Here is a 24728-nt window from a genome sequence, read left to right on the forward strand (position 1 = left end):
CTGTGATGCCCACCTGAGCCGCAAAACCAGCAAGTTTTATTAAGGATTTCAAAAGGGGAGGGGGTGCAAGAACAGGGAGTAGGTCACAAAGATCACATGCTTCAAAGGGCAAAAAGGAGAACTAAGATCACATGCTTCTGCGGAAACAGGACAAGGCAAAACAGAACTACTGATAAGGGTCTATGTTCAGCTGTGCACGTATTGTCTTAACAAACATCTTAACAGAAAACAGGATTCGAGAGCAGAAAACCAGTCTGACCTCGAATTTACTAGTGCAGGGTTTCCCAGTCCTAGTAAGCCTGAGGGTACTGCAGGAGACCAGGGTGTATTTCAGTCCTTATCTCAACCGCATAAGACAGACACTCCCACAGCAGCCGTTTATAGACCACCCCCCAGGAATGCAATTCTTTTCTTAGGGTCTTAATATTCCTTGCTAGGAAAAGAATTTAGCAACACCTCTCCTGCTTGCACATCCGTTTATAGGCTCTCTGCAGGAAGACAAATACGGCTCTTTTTGCCTCACCCCACAGGCAGTCAGACCTTACGGTTGTCTTCCCTTGTTCCCTAAAATCGCTGTTATTCTGTTCTTTTTCAAGGTGCACTGATTTCATATTGTTCAAACACACATGTTTTACAATCAATTTGTACAGTTAACCCAATCAAAGTGGACCTGAGGTGACATACATCCTCAGTTTATGAAAATAACAGGATTAAGAGATTAAAGTAAGACAGGTGTAAGAAATTATAAGAGTATTATTAGGGAAGTGATAAGTGTCCATGAAATCTTCACAATTTATGTTCCTCTGCCGCAGCTCCAGCTGGTCCCTCTGTTTGGTGTCCCTGACTTCCTGCAACAACTTTTCCTATATAAAGGGGGCTTATGAGAGTACTATCTTCTACTGAAACTATTCCAATAAATTGAGGAGGAGGGATTCCTCCCCAAGTCATTCTATAAGGCAGCATCATCCTGATACCAAAACCTGGCAGAGATGCAGAAAAAAATGACTTTAGGCCAATATCCTTGATGAACGTTGATGGAAATATCTGCAACAAAATACCTGCAAACCAAGTCCAGCAGCACAAAAGGAATCCACCATGATCAGGTAGGCGTTATCCCTGGGATGCAAGGTTGGTTCAACATATGCAAATCAGTAAATGTGATTCATTACATAAACAGAACTAAAGACAAAAATCATGTGATTATCTCAATAGGTGCAGAAAAGGCTTTTGATAAAACTCAATATCCCTTCAAGTTAAAAACTATCAATAAACTAGGTGTTGAAGGAAAACCTCAAAATAATAAGAGCCATCTATGACAAACCCACAGCCAACATCATATTGAATGGGCAAAAGCTGGAAGCATTCCCTTTGAAAACTGGCTGAAGACAAGGATGCCCTGTCTCACCAATCCTATTCAAGATGGTGTTGGAAGTCCTGGCCAGTCCTGGTTGTGGAGACAAGGGAACACTTACACCCTGTCAGTTGGAATGTAAATTAAACCATTTGGAAAGCAGTGTTGCAATTCCCCAAAGAGGTAAAAACAGGCAAAGAAAGGGCATCCAAAGAGAGAGGAAGTCAAAGTATCCTTTGTTTGCAGGTGACATGATTCTACATAAAAAAACTGGGTAAAGTCTGCCACACCCAGAGGTGCCTTGGGTGAGTCGTCATCTTGGCCCAAAGTGTTCTTCAGCTGATAAACAATTTCAGCGAAGTTTCAGGATACAAAATCAGTGTATGAAAATCATTAGCATTCCTATACACCAACAACATCCAAGCTGAGAGCCAAGTAGGGAATGCAATCCCATTCTCAATAGCCACAAACATAATGTAATACCTAGAAGTACAGCTAACCAGGGAGCCAAGAGATCTCTACAAGGAGAATTACAAAACACTGTTCAAAGAATTCAGAGATGACACAAACAAATAGAAAAATATTTCATAGTCATGGTTAGGAAGAATCAGTATCATTAAAATGGCCATAATACCCAAAGCAATATACAGATTCAATGCTATTCCTATCAAACTACCAATAACATTCTTCACAAAACTAGAAATAACTATTTTAAAATTCACATGGAACCAAAAAAGAACCTGAATAGCCAAGGCAATCCTAAACAAAAAGAGCAAAGCTGGAGGCATCATGTTACCTGACTTCAAATTATACTACAGGGCTACAGTAACCAGAACAGTATGGTACTTGTACAAAGACAGACACATAGAACAATGGAACAGAATAGAGTACCCAGAAATAAGGCCATCACACCTAGAACCATCTGATCTTTGACAAAGCTGACAAAAACAAGAAATGGGGAGAGGATTCCCTATTCAATAAATGGTGCTGGGATAACTGACTAGGCATATGCAGGGGATTTTTTTACACCATGTAAAAAAATCAACTCAAGGTGGATTAAAGACTTAAATGTAAAACCCAAAACTATAAAAACTCTGGAAGATGGGCTGGGCGTGGTGGCTCACGCCTGTAATCCCAGCATTTTGGGAGACTGAGGCAGGCGGAGCATGAGGTCAAGAGATTGAGACGATCTTGGCTAACACCATGAAACCCCATCTCCACTAAAAATACAAAAAATAGGCTGGATGTGGTGGTATGCGCCTGTAGTCCCAGCTACTCGGGAGGCTGAGGCAGGAGAATCACTTGAACTGGAGAGGCAGAAGTTGCAGATGAGCCGAGATTGCACCACCACATTCCAGCCTAGGTTATAGAGCAAGACTCCATCTCAAAAAACAAACAAACAAACAAAAAAACCCAAAACAAAACCCTGGAAGACAATCTATGCATTACCATTCTGGACATAAGAACTGGCGTTAATTGTATGATGAAGATGCTGAAAACAATTGCACCAAAAGCAAAAGTTGACAAATGGGATCTAATTAAACTTAATAGCTTTTGCGGAGCAAATTAAACTATCAACAGAGTATGCAGACAATCTGTAGAATAGGAGAAAATATTGGCTAACTATGTATCTGACAAAGGTATATCCAGTGTCTATAAGGAACTTAAATTTACAAAAAAAACCTATTAATGGAATATGATAAATCAGTGCTATGAACTAGACAGATGCTAATCACTATTATCAATTAGTGGGCAAAGGACATGAACAGAAACTTTTCAAAAGAAGACATATGCAGCCAACAAGCATATGATAAAAGCTCAATATCACTGATCACTAGGGAAATGCAAATCAAAACTACAATGAGATGCCATCTCACATTAGTCAGAATGGTTATCATTAAAACTCAAAAAATAACGGATGTGGACCAGGTTGTGGGGAAAGGGGAGCACTTACACACTGTTGTGGGGAGGGTAAATTAGTTAAACCATTGTGGAAAGCAGTGTGGTGATTCCTCAAAGAGCTAAAAACAGAACTGCCATTCAACCCAGGAATCCCATTAATGGGTATATACCCAAAGGAATGTAAATCGTTCTACGACAAAGACACATATACATGTATATTCATTGCAGCAGTATTCACAATAGCAAAGACATGGAATCAACCTAAATGCTCATCAATGTTAGACTGGATAAAGAAAATGTGGTACATATACACCACAGAATATTATGCGGCCATAAAATAGAATGAGATTGTATCCTTTGCAGGGACATGGGTGAAGCTGGAGGCCATCTTCCTTAGCAAACTAACACAGGAACAGAAAACCAAATATCACATATTCTCGTAAGTGGGAGCTAAATGGTGAGAACACATGGACACATAGAGGGGAACAGACACCGGGGCCTACTTGAGGGTGGAAGCCTCCCTCAGGTACATCTCCCTCAGGTAGGTCTCCCTCAGGTAGGTCTGTCTCAGGTAGGTCTGTCTCAGGTAGGTCTCCCTCAGGTAGGCCTCCACTCTCAAGTAGGCCCCAGTGTCGTGGAAGGTGGAGGGTGGGAGGAGGGAAATGATAAGAAAAATAACTGTTGGGTACTAGGCTTTGTACCTGGGTAACAAAGTAATCTATGTAATGAACCCTCGTGACATGAGCTTACATAACAAACCTGCACATGTAGCCCTGAACCTAAACTAAAGTTAAAAAAAAAAAAAAAAGGTACCATCAGGGCTAGTCTGAGACTTCAGGGACTTAATTCCTCATTGTAATTTTCCGAATAAAGGAAATAGAGTTCCCTTTCACGTTCTCCAGGCTCTCCAGCCTTTAGTCTTCCCCAGCACCCCCTCCCTGCTATTTTCCAACTCAGAGCATGGCAACAACTTTATCATTAAGACCTCAGAGATGCTGAGTGGAAGAGAACTGTGTGTAGGGAAAGGGGGGCAGATAACCAAGCCATCGCAGAGGTAATGATCATGCATCTAGAACTCCGAAGTGTGCTGCAGAGTGCATTCCCAAGGTCCTTCCTTCTGTGACCCAGGCCTAGTCCTAAACGCAGAGAGCAGGGGTAGGGATGGGAGTAAAAGCATTTGGACGAGGAAACTGATGTTGGAGACCGGAGGTATCGGTGTCAACACTCTGCAGGCCTCCAGCTGGTTCCTGCGTGTAGGCCATGCAGCAGCTCGACCTTGTTTACAGCTCTCGGGCTAATGAGGATTATCATTTATGCCTGAGAGTATGTAAATTTGGCAGTTCCTGCTCTAAAATAACATTCTCCATCTTTCTGGGAGTAAACTGCTTTCTTAGTAAACAAATTTTCAGTGCATTATGTTACCATTTAGAAACTTTCCTCTTCTGGTGCCAAATTGCTCTTAAAGGTGAGTGATTCATAAAGGATATTTTATTTACCTTGAACTCAGCTTCTGTTTGGAACAGTATTAGAACACAAGGAGAGTCAGTAAACCATCGCTGGAAATATGTGAGGAGCTAAGACATTGGAATCCACATCTGTATTTAGATCTTGAGAGGTTGCATCTGTCTAGTTCATAGCACTGATTTCTTTATCATTCACTGAGTAACTAGTAAGTACAAAACCCTCTACTTGGGGAGTTCTTTGAGATACAGAAATGAATAACATATCAGTCTCTGGCATCTGTGCTTCTACACTTTGGAGAGGGAAATAAAGCAAGTAGTAAGAGGCAGGAGTCCCAGGTGCCCCCTGAGAGGCGTGGCATGCCACAGAAGGCATGGTCAGGAAGACTGCGTCCACCTGCTTGCAGGGTCCTGTGAATGCCACCGAGAGGGCGGCATCTGCAACAGTAGAATTTATTTCACCGGAGAAAGAAGGTGGCAGGCATTTCAAGTGGAGGGAACAATAACAGCAGAAGAAAGCATGGGACCTTGTGGAGCACAGAGAGGCCTTGTTTGCTTGGAGTGAAGGTCCCGTATCAGCAGACCAGGAAGGAATAAGGCTGGAACCCCAGTTTGGGGTCAGACTCCACCCCCACTCCACACCATTCCGGGAGGGAACGGAATGCCAATGTAAGGTGCCAGGGAGAAGTGTTTGAAGTTTGTACAGCAGGGGAAAGAAATCGATTTGAATACTTATTCCCTTAGTATGTTTTTGCAAACCTATTTTGGGGTATTGTAAAAAGATTCTGTGCTTATATGAATTTGGGAATAAACAGGTGCTTGCTGTAAGGCTTCTTAGGGCCTTTAATATGCTTTGTGAATGTAGGAGGGGCTATGTTGTGTTATCTCCAAACGTATTTGACCATGAGATCTAGTTGAATACAAACCTAATGCACCTCTTTGGATTTCCTTGGCTGCTTCATCCTTGCCTGGCGTTCCCTGCCTAGTTTCACGTGAAACCCCATCCCTTCAAGCCCCACATGACCCCTCATTCTGGACCCTATTCTGATTGAGCTTTCCCTTCGTTTCTGGACTTGGATAAAGTGCTGCAAACAGGGTTGTTGAGCGGCCACCAAGGGCTGCCTGGCCCCACCTGGAAGTCCCCTGTGGGGCAGCTCCTTGAGAGTTGAACGTTTATCAATGGGAACCAGGAAGGATCCTGGCCAGGTGCTTTCCCATTCTTTCTTGTTCCACGGACTGCTCCAAGGTATGCTGCCTTCTGAGAACTTTGCAGAGAAGTCGCACGTGCTTGGGCGTGTCCGCTGAGTGAGCTGGTGTGTTTTTGGGTCTGTGCCCTTTCTGAAATTGGGATGACCCATGACTTCACGTTTTTTTTTTTTTTTTTGAGATGGAGTCTCGCTGTCCCCCAGGCTGGAGTGCAGTGGCGCGATCTGGGCTCACTTCAAGCTCCGCCTCCCGGGTTCACGCCGTTCTGCTGCCTCAGCCTCCCGAGTAGCTGGGACTACAGGTGCCTGCCATTGCACCTGGATAATTTTTTTGTATTTTTAGCGGAGACGGAGTTTCGCCGTGTTAGCCAGGATGGTCTCGATCTCCTGACCTCGTAATCTGCCCTCCTTGGCCTCCCAAAGTGCTGGGATTACAGACGTGAGCCACCGCGCCCAGCCAACTTCACGTTTTGAGTGATCCACTACCTCACATTTTTCCTTGCTTCCTGGGCCTGTTTCCCTACATCCTGCTGCCCTAGTTTTGTACTTCCGAAATAAAACATCAGCATGTAATCCTTGCCTCAGCCTCTGTTTTCCACAGGATCTGAGCAAAAATAGACTCTGATTGAGTGCTAGAGACGGGTGTTTCACAGACTAACTTTGGAAAATGGCTACGTAGGCTGAACTCAGACATTGAGCTTTAAGAGTGGCCGGTTTTGTAATAGACCAGACAAGAAATAAAATAAGGAGAGGAAACAGGTAGTTGATGAAGTGAATCAGAACTTGTAATAAAGCTAGAGTAATGGATTTAAGAGTAGGTCTCATAGAGATAATTGATGAAAGAATGAGCGTATAGGCTGCATAAGTTGAGGGGATAGGTAGAAAAAAGAGATGACAACATTAAGCATGGAAAGAGAGAAGGAAGCGCTCTTGATAAAGGACTGATGGTAGCTGGAGGAGTGGAGTGCCAGGGCACAGAGCTGCAAGAACCCTGAAGAAGAAGAGGAAGAGGAAGAGGGTCATGAAGAAGGAAATTGATCAGGGTCCTGGATTCCTGAGGTACATGGTCAGTGGTAACAGAGAACAGAGGGGGCATACAGCAGGTGTGCTGAGGTGGCTCTAAGAGACGGGAGTTTGGTAGGGGAGGGAAGAAGGGTGGTTGCTAGACAGTACATCAGGATTGAGCACAGCATAAGAGATGAAATGGGGGAGAAATCTAAAGACAGGTGTGCCACTTTTGCCTCTAAACGTGGTATAATTTTTGTCAGCGAGGAAATAAATCTGTTTCTCTTTTCCATTTTCCAAGAAGGGAGGGAAAGAGATTAGAAGTAAGACTGACATCTCAGGGCCTCTACCATTTCTTTGTTGCTAAAGGAGACACAGTATGTGGCTCTTTGTGTCAGCAAAACACTAATGAGCTTTCGGATATGCAAATGTGGGCTGCAGAGCTGATTGAGTGGAAGAGAGCTACATTGCTGTGCTAAGTAAAGGAAGAGGAATTGCCTTTGATGGTGGGGCTGGCCCAGGAGAGAAGCAGGGAGGTGTGTAGAGTCGCTGGGGGAGAGAGCGCTGAGGGCTTCACCATTGCCTAACTCTCAGTGTAGTGTGCCACACCCAGAGGTGCCTTGGGTGAGTGTCTTGGTGGAAAGGAAGAGAGGTAGGATTTAAGTCATACAAAATGGGCTAAGTTACTGGGTCAACATAGACCTCCGAAAGAGCCCGCCCTAGGCCAGGAGTCATGAGTGGGAGGAAGTGCACCCAGTGGAGGTGACCTTGAGAATGTGTTTCTTAGGAATTCACAGCAAATTGAGGAGGGCTCGAGACCCCCCATGATATATAGAAATAGAGGACAGGGCCGGGCGCGGTGGTTCACGCCTGTAATCCCAGCACTTTGGGAGGCCGAGGTGGGTGGATCACGAGGTCAGGAGATCGAGACCATCCTGGCTAACACTGTGAAACCCTGTCTCTACAAAAAATACAAAAAAAAAAAAAAAAAAAGCTGGGCATTGTGGCGGGCGCCTGTAGTCCTAGCTACTCGGGAGGCTGAGGCAGGAGAATGACATGAACCCGGGAGGTGGAGGTTGCAGTGAGCTGAGATCGTGCCACTGCACTCCAGCCTGGGCGACTGAGCAAGTCTCCGTCTCAAAAAAAAAAAAAAAAAAAGAAATAGAGGACAGAAGCAATTTTGTTACAGTGTCTAAGGACAGAGTAGCCTTAACTGTCATCTGGGTATCATGTGGGATGTCTTTATGTTTTGGGGGCAAGGGGAAAGCACTCACTGAAGACAGAAGCTGCCACTTGAGCAGGGAGGTGACATGTGCTGGAGCTGTTGTGAGAGCCAGCGTATTAAGGGTTCTGTAAGAGATTTTTTTGGTAAGCATTGAGAGTGCATACAGAGTTAGCAGGCATTGTGGTGAAGCAGACAGCATAGTGCTAACTTGAGGTGGAGGAGGAGGAAGAAGGACCCTGGGCACAGTGCAGACATCTGGGCTTTGGGCTGAGGCCCTGTCAGAGAGTGATTCTTGGGCATGTGTGAAAACCTTTGTTGAAAGGGTCCAGAAACAGTGGCTAAGTCCTAACAGAACTTTGCTGTGGACCTAGGGAAAAGGAAAGAACTAAGAATTTAGCAGTCAATTTGAGGCCAAAGACAGAGGAGAAATTGAGGGTCAGAGGGGATTTAGAGTTTGAGATTTTAAACATTTGCTGTTTGTATTAGTCAAGATTCTCCAGAGAAACAGAACGTGTGTGTGTGTGTGTGTGTGTGTGTGTGTGTGTGTGTGTGTGTGTGTCTAAAGAGATTTATTAGAAGGTGTTGGCTTATGTGATTATGGAGGCTGAGAAGGCCCATGATCTATCAGCTGCAAAGTGGAGACCCAGGCAAGCTGGTGGTGTAGTTCAGGAGTGTTAGAGCCAGAGAGCCAAGGGTACAGATTCCAGTATGAGTCTAAAGGCCTAAGAACCAGGAGTGCCAAGTACAGGAGAAGATTGATGTTCCCGATTGAGCTGTCAAGAAGAGAGAAGGCAGTGTGAATCCAACCTTCGTCCGCTTTTTCTGCCCCCAATGGACTGGACGATCCCCACCTACATCGGGGATGGCCGTCTGTTTTACTCAGTTCACCAATTCAGATGCTGATCTCCTCCGGAAATATCTTCACAGACACACCCAAGGATGATGTTTAATTAAGTATCTGGGCACCCCGTGGCCCACTCAAGTTGACAAAAGTACACTGCCCCTTGGCCTTTGTTGAGTGTTATCCAGCTTTCCATGGGTAGACATCAGCTCTCCACATCTAAATTGTAAGCTACTCCAGGGCAGGGGCCAGATCTTCTCCTGTGTGTTCTCAGTAGCTGACACAATTGCTTTCCATGTACTAAATGTTCAGTAAACATGTGTTGGATGGTTCATTGATCCAATAGACTTGTGTCTATGCCAATATAGGCTTGCTCTTGAAAAGCTGCGGGTAAATCAATTCTTTGTAAATTGAATCTTATTTCAAATGTAGTAGGGATGTTCAGCATTTCAAGGAACCCTAGGTCAATCTTTTGTGGATCTACGAGTCCTGTATTCTGCCATTCTCATTTTACAGGTAAGGGAGCTGAGTTACAGAGAAATTAAGTGACTTATTACAATTTGATTTGTCAGTCAAATATAAGGTTTCTTCAAGCAAAGCATACCTGTTACTTAGGTCAAGAGGGATTTGGTGAAAAGCCTAGCTATGAAATTTATAACATCAGATTAATAACGTCATATTTTCAGAAGCATTTATTTTTAGTCTGCAGATATTTATTAAGTTTGTTTACGACAGTCTTTTAGTTGTATACTAACGAGTAAAGGCTATGCTAAATTGTGTTGCAGTTTATGTCAGATTAGAAACAAAAAACAGCAGACACAAAGTTTCTGGTTCAGAAAATTCACCTCTGAAAGCCCCCTAGCTTGAAGCATTTAGTTTTTCTTCTGTGAGGTGTGAGAGGATGTTGAATGTGCTGGACAGGTGCCAGGTCCTGCGATCCTGCAGGGTGCGTTCCTAGATTCATTGTTGAGGTGATGAAAGTCTCTTCAGTCAGTGGCTTAATGTTAAGTGTGAGAAAGATGTTGGAAAAGATTTAGGGAGACCTTTTGGGCACCTCACTGATGGAATTATTTTAAATTGAACAGGTTTTATCAACATCTGTATTGGGTTGATTTAGTTTCTCCTTGCTATCAGTTCTAGAATAAAATAGTTTATTATATGTGAGAAAATTGATAAAAGCGTAAAGCTACTTTGCATCACTACTTTGGATGATGCAAATAAAAGAAATCAAAGAATCAAAGCATTTTATTTACTCTGCTTTCCTTTCTCTTCATAGTCATTTTTATGTGTTTTGGCTTATCAAAAATGAGATCGAAGTTGTTATATACTACAAAAGAAGCTGCTTTTTTATTTAGGATTTTAGTATCTTGACATGGAGCAGTGAATCAGATGTGGGGACAGGAGATAATTTGTATTCATATTAGATCAATATTAGCTAACAGCTGTTTTACGGACATCAAGTCAATTCTGCAACTCAGCAGGGAGAAATTATTACCCCCTTTTTAGAGATTTGGAAACTGATTTCACAGTTAATGTGGGCCTTTTGACGTCAGTACTGATCTCACAGTTGGCGTGGAGCTTTTGACGTTGGTACTGATCTCACAGTTGGTGTGGACTCTTTGATGTCAGTACTGATCTCACAGGTGGTGTTGGCCTTTTGACGTCAGTACTGATCTCACAGTAGGCGTGGGCCTGTTGACGTCAGTACTGATCTCCCAGTTGTCATGGGCCTTTTGACATCGATCGGTACTTATCTCACAGGTGGTGTGGGTCTTTTGATGTCAGTGCACAGACTCTTCCTGTGCACCAGCACCACCTCCATGGCGCCTCCCCATGTCTTTTAGGTTTTGTGTATATTACTATTGGCTGCTGTGAGCACCATTTTTGGAAGTACATTTTCATATTGCATGAAGAAATACCTGAGACTGGGTAATTTATAAAGAAAAGAAGTTTAATGGACTCATAGTTCCACATGGCTGGGGAGGCCTCACAATCATGGTGGAAGGCAAAGGAGGAATACAGACACGTCTTAAATGGAGGCAGGCAAGAGAGCATGTGCAGAGGAACTGCCCTTTATAAAACCATCAGATCTTTGAGGACTCACTGTCATGAGAACAGCATGGGAAAAAACCACCCACATGATTCGATTGCCTCCCACTGGGTCCCTCATGACACATGGGGATTATGGGAGCTGCAATCCAAGATGAGATTTGGGTGGGGACACAGACAAACCATATCAGAAGACAGTTATAATATTTGCATAATACCCAGACTGTGAGGAATAAGCCAAGTAATAAGCAATAACAAATGGAATGTTGAGGTTATGCAGAGTCTGTGCTGTGCATGTCACAGCCTGCACTTGACCTGAGTCATGTGCTTCCTGAGCTCTTTACAGGGTGCTAGGCCAGGATATACGTGAGAGTTACAGTGATTGGAAAATTAGTTTTCCTATTAGTGTAAATACATATGTGTTAGGGGATAGATGATACACGATTACAGACTTATAAAATTGAAAACTAAAATTGGAATGTAAAGCTTATAGCAGGTAGCCTCAGGCTGTGCTCCCAAACCTTTGGGATCAGTTTCTTTATGTTTCTTCAGTTTTCTGTTATGGATACTGGAGTAGAAGTTGAATTTTAGTGGATTTGATGTAAAGAAATGGATATATTTCAACTTTCACCTCCTTTCCTGTTCCCATTTTTTTTTTTTTTTGCTTTGAAGTGTGAATGAATAATACTATAGACAAAATACAATAGCAAAGACAAATTATGGATAAATTGGAAAATCACACTCTGCAGAACAAAGATTTTTTAGTTTTACATCACGTAACAAATTTAATGACAAACTATACCAACAAGTAAATTGACGATTTAAGATATTTCATTTAGCTTCTAAAATGTGAATGCTAATAAGTTTGAAATCACTAAATCACAGTAATTCCTTGCATTGGGCAACAGAAATCTATTAATTAAAATGAAAAGTCTAAAGATATTTTGGGGAAGATTGAAAATTTCAAATAAATGTATGTGGTATCCTCCAGTTCCTTTTAATAGTCTCATCCTTAGCTGCACATTTAATTCACAAGGGAAACCTTAAAAATACTGATACCAGAGCCTCACTGCTGGACCTTTAGATTTAATGGGTCTGCAGTGAGAGCTGGGTATAGCACTTTTTTTTTTTTTTTTTTTTTTTTTTTTTTTAAGGACTGGTCTTGCTCTGTCCCCCAGGCTGGAGTGCAGTGGCATGATCGTAGATTACTGTGGCCTTGACCTCCCAGGCTCAAGCGATCCTCCTGCCTCAGCCTCCCAAGTAGGTGAGACTACTGGCATGTGCCACCACACGTGGCTAATTTTTGTATTTTTTGCAGACATGGAGTTTTGCCATGTTGCCCAGGCTGGTAGAGCATTTAAAAAACTCCTCAGGAGATCCTAATGTGCAAAGTTAAGAACAACGGTTTATATTATAATCATTCTTTAATCATATTATTTGTTTAAAGGTAGATTCCTGTATTTTAACATTTTAACTTTAAGGTTGTGATACTCTGATGAAGGCAGCTCATATCAACCTGTAGGCAGTTCAAGGTGTTAACCTTTATCTTTAATGTTTTTATGTGTCAGATGGCAGTTAGTATAAGGATTACCTTTTTCCTTTTGCAGTGTCATAATACTGAGTGCCAGGACCTAAGTTTTTGAAACCTCCCAGTAGCCCCTTTTTAAACTGCTCTGAGCCTGCAGGGCACAGCATGACCTCGCTGTTAATTTAGTACTTTCATCTGATTGACCTGGGAAGGATCACTGGCCGCCTAGGGGAGATCTTCCCATTATTAATTCCTGCCTGGATGTCCTTTATGTGTCTGCACAGAGGTTTCGGCTTTGGCCACGTTGTGAAAGTCATAAAATTAAAGAAATATTTTGCACTGGCTGTTCACATTGACATTCAGAAAAACAAATTGCAGTAATCACTGGGGCCTCTTCCTTTGAAAGAACATGTGACCAGTGCCTTTTTAGTTTATATCTTGGTAGATTTGCAGTGGGTCTGCTGTACGTTGATGGGTGGGAAGTGTTAATGGTCACTGTGGGCCCATGGCCGCTGGAAGCTATTTGTATTCTTTGCACTCGTGTGGGGCATGTGTGTATATGTGCAGAGGTGTTCATATATTGCTTTTGTTTGCATTTTAAACATGAAGCTCATTTTTAAAGTACTTGCAAAATTTATCCAATGGGAGGCAAACCTTTAAATTAGTGATTCTCAAACTTTGAGTGCATCAGGATCAGATATAGGGAACCTGGGGTGGTGTCTGAAGTTTGAGAGGACTGGGGTCAATAAATTTCCACAAAAGGTGACTTCTCTTAGATGCCCGGATACAGATGACAAAGAAGGCTACAGATAGTTCTATACAGAAACAAATGAATATATTTTTACCATTTGTGGAAATTACAGTTTTGAAACTGGGAAGCCCTTTGTATCACTATCAGCTCTATTTTTGGAAGTAATGGAGGAAGTATTTCAACCTGATTACTGCGTGTGGAGTGAGGAATTTCTTAGTGTTTGACTGACCGCCTGCTGATACTTTATTTCTTTAGAGCTCCTCAAGTCATTATAAGAATCACCCAACAGTTTGAAATCATAATGATTTCTTACTATAAAATGTCAGCTATCTATCGTAAAAGATTATGTGCCATTTAAAAATATAATTGCCGTTTCTCCCCTCTCCCCCACCTTACATTCAGATGTTCCAGAATAACAGAATCCCTGCAAAATGGGAAGGAATCCCTGCAAAATGCAAGGATCTAGCCTGTGCAAATTTCAGAAATGGCTTTCTACTTTAAGTCTTTTAATAGTCCAGATAATTATCACTCCGCTCACTGCCCTTTTCTTTCTCTCTACCTCCTCGTCATTCTTGCGACATTTTAATGATGCTGTTTGTGTATTGCTGCTGATGAATTCTGCCCAGTGAAGGTTATTTATTTATTTTTCCCTGAGCTGGATTTTACCCTCTGTTTACTTATGTTGGTGTTCTGTTTCCTTCCCTAACTGCTACCAGACATTCGTTTCCATGCCTTTGTATAATGCACAGCAGGCTGATGAAGCGTGGGGACTCACGCTGTGGGAATCCTGCTTGGGTAAATGTCACTGCTTTATATAAAGAACTTTGCTCTATCTTAGCAGCTCCAGAATCTGCTCAGATTGCCACACCTTAACATATGATCTGATTATTAAGAAGTATATGTTTGTTGTGTTTTGAAACACTGATGGGTTTTTAATGCACTGCTGATTAATATGTGAAAATGAAAACCAGCCAGTGAATAACCTGGAGTCCTTGTCCTCCTGCCCTCTGCAGGCTTGCAGGGCATTGGGCAGCTGGGACTTGTACCTAGACAAGATTACCCATCTGTGGAAACGCATTGCTGACACCTGGACAAAACGAGTGTTGCAAGTGGAAATCAGTGGAGGTGCAGATGAGAATTTTGCCTCTGTCCTGCTAATGGGGAACATATTTAACTTGGTGCAGTATCTGCAGTAGTAAGCTAGTGTGTTAGGTACTATTTGAAGGAGTCTTACTCACCATAAAGTTAATTTCTTGACTTTAAGAATGTATTTATGCAGCAGCCCTTTTCTCAGCACCTCTGGACTTTTGAAAAGTGGCCTTTGTCTTATTTCTACATAGAAGCACTGCCCCTGTGCTTCCCTTTCTGGTGTAGGGCACATGGGGCACTGGGGACAAGGTGGGGCTGTTTCTGAAATCTCTTGCCCCCCAGGTCTGGGGATAGTATGTGATGCAGATGAGCTTCACCATGCATCAGCTGCCCCGTTCTCCAAACCTAGCTTTACTCAAAGAAAGACCTTGGTGGTTTGGAAGTGCTCAGCTCATCTTTGTCTACTTCTACTTGTTTTGAAACATCATTCATTTGAAGAAAACTTTGAAGACAGCTTCTCAAGATGTTTGTCTTTCCTATTGCCGTACTGCATTGACTAGCCTCAGCTAAGGACCTGGTCTAAAAGATAGGCACCAATGCTTACTGGGGAACCTCTTGAGTCTTTAAGAATGTATATGCAAGCTTCAGTCAACTGATGGATGATTCCCCTCCAAACTCCCTTCCCTTCCTCCTGCTCACTGGCCACTGGCGACACCCCCAAACAAAAAGCTGTGTATACTCAAGAGGGCATATGGCACAGTGGGTGAGAACATAAGCTCTTGAGACAGGTTCCGGGTTCTGGCTTTGCCACTTCGCAGCTGTGTTCTCTTTCTGAACCCCTGTGTGCCCGTTTTCTCATTTGTAAAAGAATGAAGATAATAGCACTTACCATGCCTAGCATAAACTGTTGTTTCCTAAATATATCATTTTAACAACTTTATTGATATATAATTTACAGCCATAGGGTTCACCATTTTAAAGTGTGTAATTCAAGATTTTTAACATGTTTAGGGAGTTGTGCAGCCATCATCATAATCTAATTTTAGAACATCCCCAAAAGAAACCATGTACCTACTAGGAGTCACTCTCTATCTCCTCCTCCCTCTCTGCCCTGCTTCCCTATTTCCCAGGTAATCACTCACCTACTTTGTATAGATTTGCCTACTAGGGACATTTATGTTAATGTAATCATACATAGATGGTTTTTGTCACTGACTTGTTTCACTCAACATAGTGTTTTCAAGGCTCATCCATGTTGCAACATGTGTCAACACCTGAATTCCTTTTTATTGCAGATTAGTAAAGTGTGCGGATATACCACATATTGCTTATCCATTTATCAGTTGATAGACATTTGGGTTGTTTCTGCTTTTTTGGCTATCATGAATAATGCTGCTATGAGCATTGATAATACAAGTTTTTGTGTGGATGTATGTTTTCATTTCTCTTGAGTATATACCTAAGGATGGAATTGCTGGGTCGTATGGTAACTTGATAGCTAACATTTTGAGAGACCGCCAAACCATTTCCATTTTACATTGCCGCCTGTCATGTATGAGGGTTCTGATTTCTCCACATCCTTGCCAACACTTGTAATTGTTTGTCTTTTTGATTCTAGTCATTTTACTGGGTGGTTTGGGTGGGTTACCTCATTAATTGTGACTTTGATTTTAATTTTCCCAGTGACTAATGACATTGAACATTTTTCCTGTGCTTATTAGTCTAAATATACTATTGATTGTAAGAAAAATTGCTTACTGTTTTAGAGATAATACTGATATAAGAACCATCAGTCCCTGCTTTCATTTAGAGGGGCAAGAGTGAGGATAGTTTTAAAATCAAGCATACTTAAAGAATCATACCTGCATCTCATTAAAATAAAATGTTACTTCTAGGTAAAGCTAAATCATCATTAATGTATAGGGTTTACTGTTTTCCTAGTAAGTTTATGTGTAGAGCACTCATTTTGTTTGGTTTAATCTCTACTAGCTTTTATGTTTTAATTTAACAAAAATGGGTGATTGGAAAGATGGAAAATACCCTTGTTGCCACCACAGTGAGTTCCAATTTGTTTTCAGCAACGCGTAGAAGATTGAAGTCAGATGCAGCCAATTTTCTCCCGATTACGTTTTTTTTTAAATCTTGCCTGAATAATGTGAGCTTTTTCAGCTAGCTAATTAACACTGTTTTTTCTGCCATACTGGTGACTTTATGATATTTTGCTTGTAATAAATTATATATATATTCATTTATATACTTCTACTCTATTCATAACTTTATATTTTGCTTGTAAAAAATTATATATAAATTCATTTATATATTTCTACCCTATTCATTAAATGTCCCCTGCATGAAATATATATTAATAGCTACTCCATGGATTATCGTTGATTGGTTTTCTAATAACAGTTATCTGGACTTTGCTTGGTCTTGGGTAAGAGGCATATTTGTATGTATATTTTCTCATTTTTGAAACAGAAACATAAACTGTTCCCTTCGATATATTTAATAAAACTCACCAGCACTACTGATAATATTTAATTATGCAACTATAATTCTATTCATTTTTACTTTGCATTCTGAATCTTAGGGGCAGTGAGGCAGAGTGACATGATCATGGAAGTATTTGTACCACAGGGGTTTGATCTTGACTCTGCCACTTCCTGCATGACTTTGAACTAGTCAAAGTTACGAGTTCAAAGTTAGACTTTGAACGAGTCTAATTGTTAGAGAATGGTGTGAACCCGGGAGGCGGAGCTTGCAGTGAGCCCAGATAGCGCCACTGCACTCCAGCCTGGTCGACAGAGTTAAGACTTCATCTCAAAAAAAAAAAAAAAAAAAAAAAAAAAAAAAAGGAGGTTACAGTCTGTTTATATTATCTAGTTACTAGTCAACACTAACCACTCTGGCTCAGTGTTTTAACCTGTCTAATGGGTATTTTTTTTTTTTTTTTTAAGTCATACCATCTACCTGATGCGGTCGTTGTAGGAACATTTCAGATAGTATTTATTAAAATATTTCCTCCTTGGTATGAAGTAGATGCTCAATAATTGTTAGGTAGCACAGATTAATTATCCTTTATCCAAAAATCCCAAATCTGAAATGCTCCAGTGAGCATTTCCTTTGTTGGTGCTCAAAAAGTTCCACGTTTTGGAGCGTTTCAGTCTATTGTTCCAGGGGTAGTAACAGAAGCTGTCATCTTGCTGTCTCTTCCGTCTGGCTGGGATGCATGAGAGTTAAACAGTAATAGGAGAAATGAAATTTCAGTAATAGGCAGTCTCCTCAGCACAATAATTGGTACAAGAGAGTAAGTCTGACAGTGCCAGTGACCATCAGAACAGACCACAGTCATTGTGGTAAAGTTGCTCGAGGCAGTGACTGAGGAAGGTGTGTCTCCATTTCTGTAACAATGGATAGATGTCTGCTCTAAGGATTTTTAATTGAGGTAAAATTTACAGGAAGTCTGAAAACAACTTCATGGATGTTAAGTGCATAAGCTGGTGAGTTTTGACAAATGCATAGACTTTGTAACCACCTCCTCACTCCAGATGAACATCTCCATCACCCCTGCAAGTTCCCTCATGCCCTTCCAATTAATCTCCATCCCTGTAGGCAGTCGTTTTTCTGATTTCTTTTCAAATAGATAAATATTACCTGTGCTTGAATTTCACATGAAGGAAATCAAAATGTTAAAAGAAGAACTTCAGACAAAGAAAATTTAGCAGTGTTTAATTGAGCAAAGACTAATTCTGGAATCAGAAGTCCCCAGGCTAGCCTAAGTTCAGAGTGACTCATGCTGCCACATCATCAGATAACACTTATGAACAGAAAAAGGAAAGCACATAAAAGATAGAAGTGAAGTACAGGTACAGAAACAGCTAGATTGGTTACAGCTTAGCGTCTGCCTTACTTGAACACAGTTTGAACACTGGCCGCCTGTGATTGACCAACACTGGTATAAGAGTAGGTTACAGGCTGAGCGCGGTGGCTCACACCTGTAATCCCAGCACTTTGGGAGGCCGAGGCAGGCGGATCACGAGGTCAGGAGATCGAGACCATCCTGGCTAACATGGCGAAACCCTGTCTCTACTAAAAATACAAAAAAAATTAGCTGAATGTGGTGGCGGGTACCTGTAGTCCCAGCTACTTGGGAGGCTGAGGCAGGAGAATGGCGTGAACCCGGGAGGCGGAGCTTGCAGTGAGCCCAGATCGCACCACTGCACTCCACCCTGGTCGACAGAGTAAGACTTGGTCTCAAAAAAAAAAAAAAAAGAGGATGTTACAGTCTGTTTATGTTATCTAGTTACAGTTCACTTTGTACTGAGAAAACTGCTCCCCTTTTGGTCAGCTTCTCCATTTTCATATCACTCTTTCAGCGTCATAAAGAGACTGAAACCTCAAACCCCACTGGGAAATAGCAGAACAGTGGGTTTTGTAAGATAGAAACAGGACACAGAACACCGGCGGCGGGGAGGCCACCTGTTGGTTACTTCAGGTTGCTTTTTCGAAAGTGTTAGAGAGAACTTCCTTATTATGCTGGAGTGTCCCATTTTAGGAGGAAAATAACCTGCTCTGTTTTGAGACCCATCTGTTTCCTTACAGTCTTAGTTTGATTAGGTTGCCTTTAGCTCAGTGACTTCATTTTGGTTTGGTCTGGTCTGTCGGGGCCTAGGGGAGAGGGGCTCAGTACAGTGCAATGGCTTCCCATAATTTTGTTGGACAATACAGTACAGACAGTTTTGTTTTTGACTTTTTTCACCCATCAAAATGTCTATGAGATTCCTCCATGGTGCTGAGTTTACCAGTTTGTTTCTTTTTATTGATGTACGTCTCTGTCGTTTTCCATGTAGGGCACTATAAATAACACTACTTTGACTATTTATAAAAAATTACTCGTGTGGATGTATGCTTTTTTCCTCTTGGGGAAAATATCCAGGCCTGGAACTTCTGGATCATTGTGTAGGTATTTAATTTTATGACAAATTGTAAAGCCTTTTTCTAAAGTGGTTGTACCATTTTTACATGTTCACCAGTAATGTATGAGTTGCAGTTGCTACACCTATTTGCCTACATTTAGTGTTGTTTGTATTATTCAATTTAGCCACTTATAGTTTCTGATGTCAAATGATGTTGAGCAGCTTCCCATGTGCTCGTGGGCTGTTTGTAGATCTTCCTTTAGGAAGTGCATGTTCAAGCCTTTTGCTCGTTTTATTTACATATTTCCATTTGTCTTTTCTATCATTGATGAGTAGGCATTCTTTATAGACTCTGGATATAAATTCTTGCAAGATATGCATTATCAGAATATTTTCTCTTACTCTGTGGCTTTCTTATTCAACTCAACAGTGTATTTGTTCTAAATTAAGTTTTTTATTTTTATTTTATTTTGCGATCATTGTAGACTCAAATGCAATTGTTAGAAGTAATACACAGAGATCCCATGTACCCATGTAGACTCTCCCAATGGTAACATGTTAGAAAAGTATAGTACAGTATTACAGCCAGGACACCAGCATCAGGGCAGTCCAGACCAGAATATTTCTGTCAGCACAAGGTCCCTGCATTGCCCTTTAATTGTCACACCTTCCTCATTTCCCTTGTCCCCATCCCTGGCCCTGGCAAACCCTAATCCCTTCTCTATTTCTATACTTTTGTCATTTCAAGAATATTATATAAAAGTAATCACACTGTATGTGACCTTTTGGGATCATATTTTTGTCACTCAGCAAAATTCACTGCAAATTTATGGAGGTTACTGCAGGTACCTCCTGCAGTACAGGAACAAACACTAGTTTGTTCCATTTTATTACTGAGTAGTAAACCGTGGTGTGGACGTGTAACAGTTTGTATACCATTCACCTTTTGAAGGACATGTGGGCTGTATTTAGCTTTTGACTGTCACGACTAAAGCTGTTATCTAGGAAGGTTTCCGTGTGAACATATGTCTTCATTTCTTTGGGATAAATGCCCAAGAGAACAGTTGCTGGGTTGCATGGTAGTTGCATGCTTGCTTTTATCAGAAACCACCAGTCTGGTTTCCAGAGTGTCTATAGTACTCTGTGTAGCCATCAGCACTGTGGGACTAATCCTCCCTTTTTTTTTTTTTTTTTTTTAACATCCTCACCAGCATCTGGCGTTCTCGCTGTTTTTTACTGTAGCCATTCCGATAGATGTGCAGTGATATCTCATGGTGGTTTAATTTGCGATTTTCTAATCGTTAATGATATTGAACATCTTTTCATGTGCTGATTTGCCATCTGTAGATTCTCTTCAGTGAAATGTCTGTTTATATCTTTTGCTCATTTTCTATTTGGATTGTTTGTTTCCTGCTACTGATTTTTGAGGATTCTTTGTATATTCTAGATGCTAGTTCTTTTTCAGATAGTGTGGTTTGCCTGTATTTTCTCCTAATCTGTGTCTGTCTTCTCATCTCTCCGTAGAGTCTGTTGAAGAGCAGAAGGTTTTTATATTGATAAGGTTTAATTTGTCATTTTTCTTTTGTGCATCATGCTTTTTATGTCAGGTCTAAGAGTCTTTGCCTAGCCCCACATTACAAATATTTTCTCCCATTTTTTTGAAATGTTTTATGGTTCTACGTTTTAAGTTCCTGGTCCATTTTGATTTAATTTGTATAGAAGGTGTGAAGATTAGGTAAATGTTTAATTTTTTGCCTTCTAGGTATTCAGTTGCCCAGCATCATTTGTTTAAAAGTCTGTCCCTCCTCCACTGAATTTTTCACTTTTCTCAAAAGTCAGTTGGCTGCCTTGTGTTGAGTGTTTGCCAGCTCTCTATTTTATGTCTTTGATCCCTCTATGAATACCATACTGTCCTTATTACTGTAGCTAGATAGTAACTTTGAAATCAGGAAGAGTGATTCCTCATATTATTTTGCAAAATTGTTTTAGATATTCTAGTTCCTTTTTTCATATAAATCTTAGAATTATCTTGTATATATCTATAATTAAATGTGCTGGTATTTGGACAATAACTCCATTACACCTGTGTCTCTGGTTGCATAGATTTTACATTTTTGCTATGTTGAGTCTAATTCTATGCACATGGTATGTCTCCTCATTTAATTCAGTCTTTTTGATTTCTGTTACCAGCATTTTATAATTTTCAGCATACAGGTCATAATTTCTAAAGTTTATAGCTAAGTATATCATTCTCTTTGGAGTGATTGTAAATGGTATTATGTGTTTCGTTTTGGTTTCTAAATGTTCATCGTTTATAGAAATGTGATTGATTTTGTGTGTTGATCTTGTATCATGTGGCCTTGTTAAACACATTAGTTCTAGAAGGGCCGTGTGAGTGTGAGTGTTTAGCTTCTTTGGGATTTCCTACATAGACAGTAACATCATCTACAAATAATAACAATTTTAGTTCTTTCCTTCCAGTATGTACATCTTTTATTTTTATTCAGTGGCAAGACCTTCATATACTATGTTGAATAGGAGTGATGAGAGCAGACATCCTTGATTCATTACCAAGTTTAGGGAAAAATCATTTTGTCTTTAACTGTGTTAAGTGTGATATTAGATATAGTTTTTTTTTTTTTTTGAGATGGAGTCTCGCCCTGTTGCCTAGGCTGGAGTGCAGCAGCGCAATCTTGGCTCACTGCAAGCTCCCGGGTTCATGCCATTCTCCTGCCTCAACCTCCCATGTAGCTGGGATTACAGGCGCCCACCACCACGCACAGCTAATTTTTTGTCTTTTTAGTAGAGACAGGGTTTCACCGTGTTAGCCAGGATGGTCTCGATCTCCTGACCTCATGATCCGCCCATCTCAGCCTCCCAAAGTGCTGGAATTACAGGCATTAGCCACCGTGCCTGGCCAATGTAGGTTTTTAAAAATTGATTTTTAAATAAGATTGACAAAACTCCTCTCTATTCCTAATTCGGTGAATAGTTTTTAAGATCATGAATGTTGTATTTTGTCAAATGCTTTTTCTGCCTCAATTGATAGCTCACCTAATTTTTTTCCTTATCCCATTGATGTGGTAGATTCTTTCTTTCTTTTTTTTTTTTGGAATGTTGAACCAGCCTTACATACCTAGAAGACACTCTACTTAGTTGCATATATGTTATTTTAATACATTACTGTATTTGATTTGCTAATATTTTGTTGAAGATTTTTGGGTCTAAGTTTATGAGAGATACTTGTCTATAGTTTACTTTTTTGTATTTGTCAAGATTTTATATCAAGGTAGTAATAGCCTTCAATAAATGAATTGGGAGATGTTTCTTTCTCTTCTGTTTTCTGGACAAAATTGTGTACATTGGTGTTAATTCTTCTTTAAATGTTTGGTAGAATTCTCCAGTGAAATCATCTGGGTCTGGAGAATTTTTATTGAGAAGCTTTTAAATTATAAATTCAGTTTCTTTAATTGCTTATGGGACTATTTGGACTATCTATTAATATTTCATTTTGGCTGAATTTTAGTAGTTTGTAGTTTTCTAGGAATGGGTTTCTATCTTCCAAGCTGTTAAATTTGTGAGCTTAAAGTTGTTCATAGTATTCTTTTTTTAATGACTTCAAGATCTGCAGTGATACCATTGTTGGTGTTGATGATTTGTGTCTTCTCTCTTTTTATTTATTTTAGTCTTGCTAGAGGTTTATCAGTTTTTTTCTCAAAGATCCAGCTTTCTTATCAATTTATTTATTTATTTATTTATTTAAATTTTATTTTATTATTATACTTTAAGTTTTAGGGTACATGTGCACAACGTGCAGGTTTGTTACGTATGTATACATGTGCCATGTTGGTGTGCTGCAGCCATTAACTCATCTTTTAGCATTAGGTATATCTCCTAATGCTATCCCTCCCCCCTCCCCCCACCCCACAACAGTCCCCAGTGTGTGATGTTCCCCTTCCTGTGTCCATGTGTTACCATTGTTCAATTCCCACCTATGAGTGAGAACATGGGGTGTTTGGTTTTTTGTCCTTGTGATATTTTGCTGAGAATGATGGTTTCCAGTTTCATCCATGTCCCTACAAAGGACATGAACTCATCCTTTTTTATGGCTGCATAGTATTCCATGGTGTATATGTGCCACATTTTCTTAATCCAGTCTATCGTTGTTGGACATTTAGGTTGGTTCCAAGTCTTTGCTGTTGTGAATAGTGCCGCAATAAACATACGTGTGCATGTGTCTTTATAGCAGCATGATTTATAATCCTTTGGGTATATACCCAGTAATGGGATGGCTGGGTCAAATGGTATTTCTAGTTCTAGATCCCTGAGGAATCGCCACACTGACTTCCACAATGGTTGAACTAGTTTACAGTCTTACCAACAGTGTAAAAGTGTTCCTATTTCCCCACATCCTCTCCAGCACCTGTTGTTTCCTGACTTTCTAATGATCGCCATTCTAACTGGTGTGAGATGATATCTCATAGTGGTTTTGATTTGCATTTCTCTGATGGCCAGTGATGATGAGCATTTTTTCATGTGTGTTTTGGCTGCATAAATGTCTTCTTTTGAGAAGTGTCTGTTCATATACTTCGCCCACTTTTTGATGGGGTTGTTTGTTTTTTTCTTGTAAATTTGTTTGAGTTCATTGTAGATTCTGGATAGTAGCCCTTTGTCAGATGAGTAGGTTGCAAAAATTTTCTCCCATTCTGTAGGTTGCCTGTTCAGTCTGATGGCAGTTTCTTTGCTGTGCAGAAGCTCTTTAGTTTAATTAGATCTCATTTGTCAATTTTGGCTTTTGTTGCCATTGCTTTTGGTGTTTTAGACACGAGGTCCTTGCCTATGCCTATATCCTGAATGGTATTGCCTAGGTTTTCTTCTAGGGTTTTTATAGTTTTAGGTCTAACATTTAAGTCTTTAATCCATCTTGAATTAATTTTTGTATAAGGTGTAAGGAAGGGAAGCCAGTTTCAGCTTTCTACATATGGCTAGCCAGTTTTCCCAGCACCATTTATTAAATAGGGAATCCTTTCCCCATTGCTTGTTTTTCTCAGGTTTGTCAAAGATCAGATAGTTGTAGATATACATGCAGCATTATTTCTGAGGGCTCTGTTCTGTTCCATTGATCTATATCTCTGTTTTGGTACCAGTACCATACTGTTTTGGTTACTGTAGCCTTGTAGTATAGTTTGAAGTCAGGTAGCATGATGCCTCCAGCTTTGTTCTTTTGGCTTAGGATTGACTTGGCGATGCGGGCTCTTTTTTGGTTCCATATGAACTTTAAAGTAGTTTTTTCCAATTCTGTGAAGAAAGTCATTGGTAGCTTGATGGGGATGGCATTGAATCTATAAATTACCTTGGGCAGTATGGCCATTTTCACGATATTGATTCTTCCTACCCATGAGCATG

At 40.6% G+C, this 24728-nt stretch overlaps 1 protein-coding gene across 4 annotated transcripts in view; it reads left to right on the forward strand.

The window, feature by feature from the left end:
• Window positions 1-24728, forward strand: part of SDK1 (sidekick cell adhesion molecule 1) — a 961868-nt gene that overhangs the window by 276980 nt on the left and 660160 nt on the right. The window contains exon 1 of one of the 4 annotated variants that reach the window (XM_063815201.1): window positions 813-1103. The exons of the other annotated variants lie outside the window; for them this stretch is intronic. The gene's annotated coding sequence lies outside the window, so the exon portion shown is untranslated. Of the gene's footprint in view, window positions 1-812; window positions 1104-24728 lie in introns of those variants that run through there. 4 annotated transcript variants of the gene reach the window in all.

This window comes from Pan troglodytes, chromosome 6 (genome assembly GCF_028858775.2).
Source record: "Pan troglodytes isolate AG18354 chromosome 6, NHGRI_mPanTro3-v2.0_pri, whole genome shotgun sequence".
NCBI classification, from domain to species: domain Eukaryota; kingdom Metazoa; phylum Chordata; class Mammalia; order Primates; family Hominidae; genus Pan; species Pan troglodytes.